Source organism: Gossypium hirsutum, chromosome A04 (assembly GCF_007990345.1).
Source record: "Gossypium hirsutum isolate 1008001.06 chromosome A04, Gossypium_hirsutum_v2.1, whole genome shotgun sequence".
Classification (NCBI taxonomy): domain Eukaryota; kingdom Viridiplantae; phylum Streptophyta; class Magnoliopsida; order Malvales; family Malvaceae; genus Gossypium; species Gossypium hirsutum.
The window spans coordinates 80,286,310-80,294,403 of record NC_053427.1 but is presented as its reverse complement, the minus strand read 5'-3'; the positions used below and the strand labels follow the sequence as shown (position 1 = coordinate 80,294,403).

At 29.3% G+C, this 8,094-nt stretch overlaps 1 long non-coding RNA gene across 1 annotated transcript; it reads right to left on the bottom strand.

Moving 5' to 3' along the window:
* Nucleotides 1-1,648: 1,648 nt before the first annotated feature.
* Nucleotides 1,649-2,884, bottom strand: LOC107944178 (uncharacterized). Its single transcript, XR_001696166.2, has 3 exons — nucleotides 2,422-2,884; nucleotides 2,155-2,311; nucleotides 1,649-1,982 (listed from the first exon to the last, which is right to left on the bottom strand). It is a non-coding gene; the product is annotated as an uncharacterized lncRNA (long non-coding RNA).
* Nucleotides 2,885-8,094: the final 5,210 nt, after the last annotated feature.

The window sequence follows — 8,094 nt, the reverse complement described above, 5'->3', positions numbered from 1 at the left end:
TGAGGTAAGAGAATTCTATCTCGACATTCTAAATAAATGGGGGTTTATTAATGAAGTTAATTTGACAAATGTAGTTTTGATTCCAAAGACGGTTCATCCAACCAACCTCAAAAACTTTAGACCTATCAGCCTATGCACAATTATCTATAAAATTATTTGAAAATAGTTGCAAATCGACTCCAAAAAGTTTTGCACATGTATTGATGAAGCACAAAGTGCTTTTATTCCAAGAAGACTCTTTACTCATAATATCCTTCTTTCGTACAAATTAATGCACACTCTTAAACAACGAATGATGAGATCTCAATGAGGGATAGCGCTTAAACTCGATATGAGTAAAGTGTATGATAGACTAGAATGGAAGTTTTTTAGAAAAAGCTATGTTGAAGATGGGCTTTGCGAGATCTCTCGTGGAATTGGTTTTAAGATGTATCAGTTCAATGAGTTATTTGGTATGCCTAAATGGTGAGATGGGAGAGCGGTTCAAACCTACAAAGGGCTTGCGACAAGGTGATCCCCTAAGCCCCTATTTGTTTCTAATTTACAGCTCATCTTTAATGAAATTAGCATCTCGAGAGGGTTTAATTAAAGGCACGAAAGTTTGTCATAGAGGACCGATCATTACTCATCTTTTTTTTGCAAACGAATGTATTCTCTTTGGAGATGCTACTATTAGGGGAGCTCAGAATTTAAAAGCCATCTTACGAGAATGTGAAATTTGCTCAAGGCAATGTAATGTGAAATTTGCTTAAGGCAATGTATTAATTTTGAAAAATCAACCATTTTCTTTATCTCAAATGTTGACAATCAAAGAAAAGAGCAGTTTGTTAATATTTTAGAGGTATGAATGCCACAAAATCCAGAAAAATACTTAGGGTTACCTAATATGGTGGGGAAGGATAAAAAGAAATCTTTTCAAATTTTGAAAGATAGGGCACTTAGTAAAAATAATGGATGGAGTACAAGGCATCTATCCCATGGTGGTAAAGTAGTATAAGTTAAATCAGTTCTGCAAGCAATTCCTACCTATTCTATGTCTTGTTTTTTGCTTCCAAATTTTTTTTGCGATGAGTTGAAAAAAATATTGGGACTATTATGGTGGCAGAAACAACAAAATAAAAAATGAATTCATTGATGTGACTGGAAGAAACCGAACAAATTGAAAGAAGTCTGATGTAAGTGTTTTAGATGTTTATCAATAGCGCTCTTAGCCAAGCAAGGCTTGCGATTAGTGTGTTACTCGTATTCATTATTAACGAAGACTCTAAAAGCAAAATATAATCCACGTTAAAGCTTTATGAGCGCACAATTCATCTTATAACTAGAAAAGCATATGATCCGCTACGGGATTGCTTGAGAAAGGGGTTTGCTGGCGTGTGGGATCGGGTGACCAAATTGCGGTTTGAACAAATGCGGGGATACCAGGTGCTGTGAACCATAAGGTGCAAACATTAGCAAATGTTCAAAGTATCCATTTTGTTCCTGATTTAATTGATCAATTAACCAACTGTTGGAAAGAGGATGTGATCAAAAATACTTTATGTGCCGAAGATGCGGATAGAATTCTTTGCATCCCCCTCCCAGTGGATCGACAAGACGAAAAGGTGGTATGGCGTGAAGAGAGATCAGGGGACTACTCGATCCGAAGTAGTTACAAAATATTTTTACAGAGCGACAGAACAAATTTACAAATCGACGAGAATAATTACAGACAAATATACAAGAAATTATGGCTGCTTGATCTACCCTCAAAAATTAAGATTATGGTATAGAAATCTTTACATAACTAATTACCAACTATGGGTAATCTATATCAACGACGGTTGGTGAGTTCAGCAAACTGTCCAAAATGCCAAGAAGGGGTAGAGAGTTTGGTGCATGCTTTTAGAGACTGCCCTGCTGCATCAGAAATTTGGGCAAATCTACAGGTTGAATGGCCACAAGAGCAGAGCGATGCACTGTTTAAAGATTGGATCTTGTTCCTTTTTAACAGTTTTCAAAGTCAAAATTGCAGATTAATTGCTTGCACAGTATGGGCAATATAGACGTCCAGAAATAAATTTGTTCATGAAGGAAAACAACAATCAGGGAAAGACATGAAACGCTTTATTGAAAATTATTTTTTGGAAATTAATGGAATAAAGCAGAAATTACCTATCCAAAAGATTGAAACTGAGCGTTGGAGACCACCGGAGACCTCGCATGTCAAGGTGAACTTTGATGCTGCTTTTATAGCCTACAACATAAGGAATTGTGTTCTGGAATAGTGACTAGAAATGAAGAACGTGATGCGCTCTTAGTGATCAAGAAACTACAAAAGGATTTTAAAGATAGGTCGGAAATTATTGCCTATATTCTCAATGCAAAACGACTTAAAGAAATTTCGTTCGTTTTAAGAACAGGAAATGTTGTTGCACTCACCCTTGCGACAGAGGGCTTAAATGAATGAACGAGCACTTATATGTGTAACGGGTTATCTGCAGCAGTGCTATGGGCTGCAACGGATGATTGTCGAGTAAGAACAGGAATCGGGTAGAATACTGTGGTAAGGGTGATTTTCCGGTGATCAAAATAAGAAGCAAAATCCAGATCCATTCAAGGGACCATCGGTGTTTATAAGAAGTAGAAGTTGCATCAGAAGGTCTATAAAATAGAGAAATGGAATACAAAGGGTGAAGGCTCTCTGACTGTATTGATGGGGAAATGGAACTAAAGGGTGATGTGGGCAAGGAGATTATCAGAGATGCCTCGAGCATAGGTTTTCTGGAACCATCGGTCTGCTCAAGAACAGTGGAAATGGAAAAAAAAGGTTGAAATGGGATAGTAAAGAGACCAACTAGTATGAGAGGTAGAGTGCTAATTTGTTATTAAGGTTTTTAGTTTGGATTAAATTGTGGGCTCTTTCTGTTTTGTTTTTTTGGGCTTGATATGTTGTTTTAGGAATTTTTTTTATTTTGTTTAAAGTTTTTTTAATAAAAACAGTTGAGCATTTTTATTCAGAAAAAAGAAAAAGAAATAGACACAAAACATTTTCCTCTTTATTTATCGTGCCCATTTTCACTACATATATGTTTAAAAGAAGAGCCTGATTGGTATGTGAAAAAAAATACCTATTATTCTTTCCCTTTCTGTGAGTTTGACAAAGGGATTAAATAAGTTATAGGCTTATACATGAGAGATTGGTGTAGGTCATGGCCGACCAAATGAACTTGCTAAATAAAAGTGTATCACATCTGACACAAACATAGACTTCTGTTAAAGAGAAATAAAAAGCCATAAACTTTAAGGTAATATAAAAATATATTTGACGTACTAATTAGGAGGTAAAAAAATTATCTTTCTACAAACTTTAAAGACTTGGAAGATTTGGCATCTTCTTTTTCAAAATTGAGTGTGATTTGGGGCATTTATATTTCATAGGAGGTGAGAGGATCTTTTCTCCCCTTTTACAAACAACATCCTTCCCACCTTTTCAAACACTAGCACCTTAATCAATTGAGGATATGGTGTAATATTAAAAGATTATTGATGTCAATCAAAGATGCCTTGGGATTGTACATAAATTTACTTTGAAATTTCTATAAATAAAATCATAATGGGAGTTTTTCAATTGGATGGGCGGTGGGATTTCTTCATATTTTTTGGCATTTCATATACACAAAGGGGGAGGAGTGTCTAATCTTTAATGCCTTCTTATCTTAATTGTGATCACCATCACCATAAAAAAATCATCATATTTGAGGTTAGGTTTGGCTTGATTTGATTCTTCGGAATTGGTGGAGGTGGAAATGAATCTTTGCATCTCTATTCTTTCAACCTTCATGTTATGATCCAAGGAAGCATACACAAGATTTCGTCCTTTTCTACTTTTTCTCTTAGATCAAAACCTAAAGTAATCTCCCCTTCAATGTTTTACTTCTTGGATGATTTTGGTAATTAATTTTTAATCCATGCTATGTTTTATTATTTTTATGTTATTTATATAAAAAATTCACCAATATGAAAGCTTTTATAAAATTATACTAATCATAAGTTTAGAATGGAATAAGTATCTTATAAATTATAGTAAAAAATGAAAAATTAACGTTATTAATATACTTTTTATATTTTACTTTGTATCAATAATTACCCTTTTTTTAAATGTTTTTATTTATACATTTCATTGCATTGTATGTTTTAAATTGTGAAATTATTTCAACTTGAAAGTAAAATTTATTTTGATTTTTTTTTACACGAAAGAAATTAAAAATCATAATTAAATTAGGTGAGATCACCCTCTTTTATAGCAATTATCATATATTGATTGAAGGACTTCACCTGATGGTTACATATAAGTATATTTATTCAGAGGTTTTGAAAATGTCAATGTTGTCAAACTATCAGCTATTTTTACTCTCTCTAAAGACATGCGTAACTCATACCAACTAAGAAAATTGGATTAAATCTTTAATTGCTTTTAACACAGCTGAGAAATTCTGCTCAACTGATTTTATTTGAATCAACTAAACAGGGATAGTATTTTCCATCTCAAGCTTCACCTATTTAAGACCAAGATTTCAAGTAGCTTGCTGTCTCTCTAAGGTACCCAAAGCTCGGCATCTAAGACAAAGCAACAGTCAATATTCCTCGAAAACCCAACAACCCAAACCTTATACTGGTCCCGAATTAGACCACCCGCAGAAACATAAACCTCACTACTAACCGCATCATCAGTTTTTATCTTATGCCATCCCTCCTTGAGTGGGACTTACCTAATTAATCTGAAAACTTTAGCTTGCTCAGATCTCAAAACACTTCCCACTGCATGATTAGAATGTAAGTAAACATCTTTCATTCTATAGCTCTTCATCAAAACACTATCCTCATCGAAGAAATTTGGATTAAAGACAAAATTGTTCCTTCTCATCAAATCTGCTTAAAAGTTTAAGCCCCTCAAACTCCAACTTAATTTGATTTTTCGAACTAGAGATTCACCATATAATTCAATTTTTTATTAATAAAATCAAATTTTAATTTTCAAACGTATCAATATAAATAAATATTTTTAAAATTGTATATGATATGACCTAAATCAGGCTTACATAGACGAGCTTATTTAGAATCAGGTTCTGAAGTAGGCCCAACAAATATCAGTTCGGGTTGCTCAATGTATTAGCAGCACTTCTGTTTTTTTTTTTTGGGCAAACTGAATAAATATTTATCCAAAACTTAACTTTGAAAGAAATAATTTTTTAGAGTTATTTATTTGGATGATAATTCTATACATTGTCAGAATACAAAAGCTATAAATAGTTTTTGAATGTTTTTTATGTGTTTTTTATGTGTTTATTATAAGAATATATGGTAACATCTTAAAAAGAATTTTAACCAGTTTTAGGCTAAATTTTTGGTGACTTAATTTTAGGGTGTTTTCTTCTTGTCACTCAAAACGTAATTTTTATAATTTTGTTACCTAATTTTTAAAGCGTTTTAATTTTAATCACATAAGACTATACACGTCATATCATGTTTACACTTTATTTTCATCACTCAATTTCTAATACGCTTTCATTTTGTCACCTACAAAATATCCTTTTTAAATATCGATCGGGGCAAAAGAAACATTAAGAATTAAATTAAAAAAAGGGTAAAAACTAAAATAATGCAATAAAAATTTGATAAATTGCAGTTCTTTATCACATTGTTGAAAGTTTTAATTTTCTTTTTTTTTAATTTTAAAAATTTAAATTTCAAAACATCAAAATTAATTAAATAAATTATTGAAAAAAAAAATTATCCCTTGATAGTGTTAGTCAGTTTTTTAGTATAATATTGAAATTAATTGATTTAATCTACTTATAAAATTTAAAATTTTATTTTATATTTCCAAATTAAAATCAACTCAAATAATTGGTTTTTAATAATTTTCTACAAAACTCAAATTTCTTTTTATTATATGATCTTGAATCTTTCATGCTAAGCTAAAGGCAACGGAAATCCTTGTAATTAATTAATTTTGTCTTTTATGCCAAACAAAACCTAAATTTTTTCTCATTACTTCATTACCCAATTGAAGAAAAAACGATTAATTTGATTAATTGTAATTATTTTTCTTTGCTTTTAGTTTAGTATGGAAGATTCGAGATCATATAATCAAAAGAAATTTGAGTTTCATAGACAATTATTAAATATGAGTTAATTGAGTTAATTTTGTTAAAGATAATCTAGAAACATAAAATAAAATTTAAAAATTTATAAGGAGATTAAATTAATTAAAATAATTAATTTCAATGTTATAGTAACAAATCAGTTGACATTATTAAGGGATAAAAAATTTTCTACAATTTATTTAATTGGTTTTGATGTTTTAAAATTTAAATTTTCAATAATGAATAGAAGAAATTTAAAATTTTTGGTAATAGAATAAATAAGTACAATTTGACACCTTTTTAATGCATTATTTTAGTTTTTACTTCTTTTTTCACTTTAATTCTTAATTTTTTTTACTCCTCCGATCAATACTTTAAAAAAGATATTTTATGGGGTGACTAAAATGAAAGTGATCTAGAAGTTTGAGCGACCAAAATGCAAGTGTAAACATAATATGACATATATACACAACCGCCATTAGAGATTTAATGTTTGGGTGACTAAAATGAAAACATCCTAAAAGCTAGATGATGAAATTGCAAAGATTTTTTTTGGATGGATAATTTTTTTTTTGGCACACTTTAACCAAACAAGAGAAATTTGAATTCCTTTCCTTTACTTTTGTTTATAAATTTTAAAGTATCCAAAATATTTTATTTACTTTTCTTTAATCTTCCCCTATTTTTCTTTTCTTTTCCTTTAATTAAATTTATCCAAATATAAGTTGAATGCATATATGATAGTTGTTACAGATCTCACATTCCTAAAGCTCGTAATGAAGTTGCAGACTTTTATGGTTAAACATGTTGCTCCAAGTTTCACAAGTATCTTGGTGTTCTCCATCCTTCCTCAAGTTATACGGGGTTGATTCAAAAAGAAAATTTAAGTTTTGATTTATGATTTTATTGTAATTGTTTAGTGCTGTTTATTATTTACTTAAAAAAAATTGTTACAAATCAACTTAATATATATTTTGATAACTTAAAATTTTCAATACATTGAAAAAAACAGTTTGTGGTCATTTGTGCATACTTGTATATAATGAAGAAAAAGATGTTGAATGAAATAAGAAGTTGAAAGGAACTTATTATTAATATAAAAGATGTTACAACCCAATTTAATAGTTAAGGGTATTTATCACTCAGATATAAATTAAGTTCGAGTTACATTAATTATATTTATTATTCAGATTTTATCTTATTATTATAATTCATCAAAATAATTATATAAAAGATTATACCCATATGATTTTTATGTAGAATTATTCAAAATTATATAATATTTTATTTAGAAGTTGGCAAAACCAGGGACAACATATGGAAGGTATAGCTGTCCTTATTATGAACCTAGAAGATATTCTCGTCTGCTAAAAAAAAAGAAATTCAAATTTGTACTTATATATATTATTGATAGATTATAGATTTATCTCCCACTTATTGCTCTCATATATTTTAAATTTATAAAATTGAAAATAATGTCGCCATTCTTCAATTATAGAAATAATAATATTATTGATAGGTTCTAAAAATGGCTGAATTATCAATATATGTTGAAAACGAAAAAAAATCTTAAAATTATATACGAACTTTGATTTAATATGTAATTATATATATATATTTTAATTTAGTCCAATTATATACTTGAAACACTAATTGTAATTAAATGTATACTTGAAACTTTAATTTTGATTTAATCATACACATTTAAAGAAATAAATACATTAATTTATTTTTATATTGGATAAATATAATTATTTATTTATGCAAAATATAAATATAAAATGATGTTATATCAATAATTATGTTAATAATTTACAAGAATTTGATCAAATCAAAATTTCATATATAAAATTGCATAAAATCAAAATTCATGCATACAATTGCACATTGAACCATAGTTCATCTATAATTTTGGTATTTATCCCAAAGAAAAAATTTAACTAATTGTGTTTTTTTTTTAAAAAAA